At 34.7% G+C, this 3,603-nt stretch overlaps 1 long non-coding RNA gene across 1 annotated transcript; it reads right to left on the reverse strand.

Annotated features, from left to right (window-relative positions):
* On the reverse strand, window positions 531-2,311 carry LOC109851450. Its single transcript, XR_002249832.1, has 3 exons — window positions 2,204-2,311; window positions 1,945-2,004; window positions 531-867 (listed from the first exon to the last, which is right to left on the reverse strand). It is a non-coding gene; the product is annotated as an uncharacterized LOC109851450 (long non-coding RNA).

The raw sequence follows: 3,603 nt of genomic DNA on the forward strand, positions 1-3,603 counted from the left end.
TCGAGTTGTTGATATAGAAGTCGTCAGATTATAACTTCCATCATTGGTGTTTGATGTGATCAGCTATCTGTAATGAGTTTTTAGACAGCCTACACTAATATTTCCCAATCCTCGTCTGATTCCTCCTTCTTTCTTTACCCTTACCCATTAACGGACGGTAAAGATCCTTCTGGTACAGATAGTCATCTATCTGTGACTTCTAGTAGGCGAAGTCTGATCCGTCAAACTTCTCGATCTTTGATTTTTTTTTCTTCTGCCATCTCTTTCAAAATACAAACTTTTACCGAACGAAGCTCTGATACCAGTTGTTAGGGTTGAACACACAACTCGTGCCCTTTCGGATCTTGTGTCAAAAGTAAGCAAGCAAGAAATCACAGCAAATAAAAAAACTTGCAGGAAATAAAGAACAAAAGAAGGAAACATCAGATTTAACAAGGTTCGACAAACTTGCCCATGTCCTTGAGAGCCACGCCAGAAAGTTTTGATTAATTGAAGAAGATTACAATGCTCGCAAATAGGATTTTCTCTCTATGAGATTTCTCTCTCAAATTCCCCTTAAAAAGCCTATTTTTCGTATGTCATATAAACCCTAAAACGTTCAAGGTAAATATAGTATCTCAGCCCAAAACAGTTTCCAACCCGAATCACGAAACTTGAAAATCCAACATCGGTCGACCGATAGCATCACATCGGTCGACAGCCAGAACGTTTTCCTACAATCTGCTTCTCGTGCACGTTATTGGTCGACCGGGGCAAGCCCGTCGGTCGACCAACCCGAAACTCCTGTAATTCTTCTTGGCTTCACATCGGTCGACCGGTTTCACTACTTCGATCGACCGACCAAAGTGGATTTTCCTGCTCAGTTTCCTACAGTCGATTCCGAACCAAAAATGAAATATTAGAGTCGAACTAAACCTGTGAAGAATCCTCCAAAATATGCATTCATTAAAAGACCATCAAAATAATCTCTTCATTGAACTAAAACCAACAACAAATATTCTTTATAATCCCAAAAGTCAACATTAATCCAATTAACTTGATATGAACAAATATTCCTCAAGTTGAAATAAAACTCAACCTAAAGAAAAGAAACCTCGTAACCACCAGACTCTCAATTCATCAACTAAACATCAAGACTTTATTTAACCTTCACCTAGAAGATAATAACAATCCTGAATTTTATTCATTGCTCTGTTCTAAGAATTTGACAAATAAATCTTCAACTCCACCTAATCCCAAGTCTCAGAAAAGAATGAAAACAACACAATGAGTTCACAACTCAATAAGTGGATAAATTCATACATTAGACACTAGTTTTGCAAAACTAAAATAAATTGACTTGATAAGCAAAGTACTAAAATAGTAAAACTTATAATGCAACATTTTCAAAATATATACATGCAATGCAAATAAGTAGGTCATGTCTCAATACGGTCAACACTTTGATACTTCGGTTGACTTGGCAAACCCCACTATTATATAGCCCGTCGTTGGGACGATGAGACCCAAACTTGGGCTCTTAGCGCTAAAATCGAAACCTCATAGAGGCACATTGAGCCATGTTTTAATAACTTGCTTATATCCGATATATACTGGTATATTGACCTGAGATGCATATGCTTTAAGAAAATTAAACGAAGTCCGTAAGACTAAATACATTATATAAAATTGCCAAAGGCCAACCAATAGTGAAATCAATCGACCAAATATGCATCTCAACCTACTACTATATGAAAAGTCATAACAATTGACAAAGAAAATAATAACAATTGACAAAGAAATAAGCATAGGCTTATACCAAATAACCACGTGCATTAATCCAATCAACAATTAGTATGCGAGCAACCATACAAAAGAATATATTCCATCAGAACAAACTTACATATAGTTAATAAAATTTTATATGAAAATACACAGCGAATAATGTACAAATTCACCACTTACCTAAACCTGAAGACAATTACAATACCACTCATAATGAAACTTCGGAGCCACAAGAAAATCCTAAAGAGAACAAAATAAACATTCATCAATATCCCCATTTATACCCTATTAATTAATTGACAACATGATATGCTACTGGTTATACCAATCTGCATATTGGACGACCCAAAAATGAAAAAGCCTCTACCCTAAGCAAACTATGATCACTATATTTAATAATATCACATATTTATGCTTAAGATAATATTATGCAGGGTACCTTTGTGTCAAAGATGATCTGGTGCCTTATTCCCCCCAATAAAAATTCCGAGTGCCTTTTATTTTTTTAAGTCGTAGCTTCTCTGGTGGCTCCACTCTTAGACGTAGGTTAGGGTAGTGATCAACGGGAGGAGAGAGAGAGAGAGAGCTCACTGCGGAAGAGAGAAGTCTAGGGGTTTTTTTGTATGCGGCGGAACTATGACAGCAGGAAGAAGAGATGTAGGCTGACCGGAGAAAAAGGTTATGGTTTTTGGGGTATTTATAAAGGTCTTTTTGCTATTAGAACCCTCAAACAACTCTTGCATAAAAGTCCATTTACTTTTCTTTATATATATAGCCAAATAAAACTTAGTATTATTACATACTATCCCTCTTAACATAAGTTTTATCCTCAAAACTTGAACATACTTGAGTTGTCCATAGATCATGTAATTATTTTCTTTAAACTCCCTAATCAGACTATGATGGTACTATGTACAAATGTTATCATCAGCATATACTCAAATCTCATCTAATAATTTCATGAGCATAATAGCTAATAATTGTCAACTCAATAATTTGAATAAGTGCTAAAATAATTATTGGCAACTAAGAGTTTTGGGATTACATATTATACCCCTCAAAAGAAGTTTTTTCCACAAGACTTAGATGCACTTCAAGTCCTCAAATAAATCAAGGCATTTCTCTTTCATCGCATTCTCGTGCTAGCTATTGTTTCTTCTACTTGAATTTTTTTAACACAAAAAGAATTCATTAGATAAATATTTATTGATCACCAATGTTTAATACTTTTGATCCAATGCCGCATATAACTTCTTTTGACTATATAAAATCTTTCTTGTAATGAGAGCTTCATGGATTATCATATGAGATATATTATAGAAAACTAGTGGCAAGCCATGAGGTGATGCAATTCTACTTGATACGTCCACAATCCTCTCCAAAATCTAGAATTTAACCTCAAACTTTAAAGTCTCTACTAAGATGAAATCCCACGATGTCCTTTAACATGTAATATGTCATGCTTCTCAAGTGAACGAGTAGTGCTGCAAGGCAAGAAATAAGTCAACTTAGTAAGTTAATCAACAATACTCAGATAATATCATGACCACTCGATGTTGTCAGGTTTGTGGTCAAAGTCTGTGGATATCTCCTTTTATTTTCATGCATATTTTGACAACAGTTGGAGTAATCCAACAAGGCTCCCAACCATCAATATTCATATTATGATGTCATAAAAGATATTTTAACACAAAAGAAATTATAATTTTCGTTTCTAATTATTCCATCAAAAAATTTCTTGTAAGCCCCTAAAGGATTCCATACTTCAAAGATGTCTTTACTATGCAAAACAAAGTGCCTTCTAAGATTTTTGCTTCAAGTTTGGGCCATTGAGAAAGC

The sequence above is a fragment of the Asparagus officinalis genome, chromosome 8 (assembly GCF_001876935.1).
Source record: "Asparagus officinalis chromosome 8, Aspof.V1, whole genome shotgun sequence".
Lineage (NCBI taxonomy): Eukaryota > Viridiplantae > Streptophyta > Magnoliopsida > Asparagales > Asparagaceae > Asparagus > Asparagus officinalis.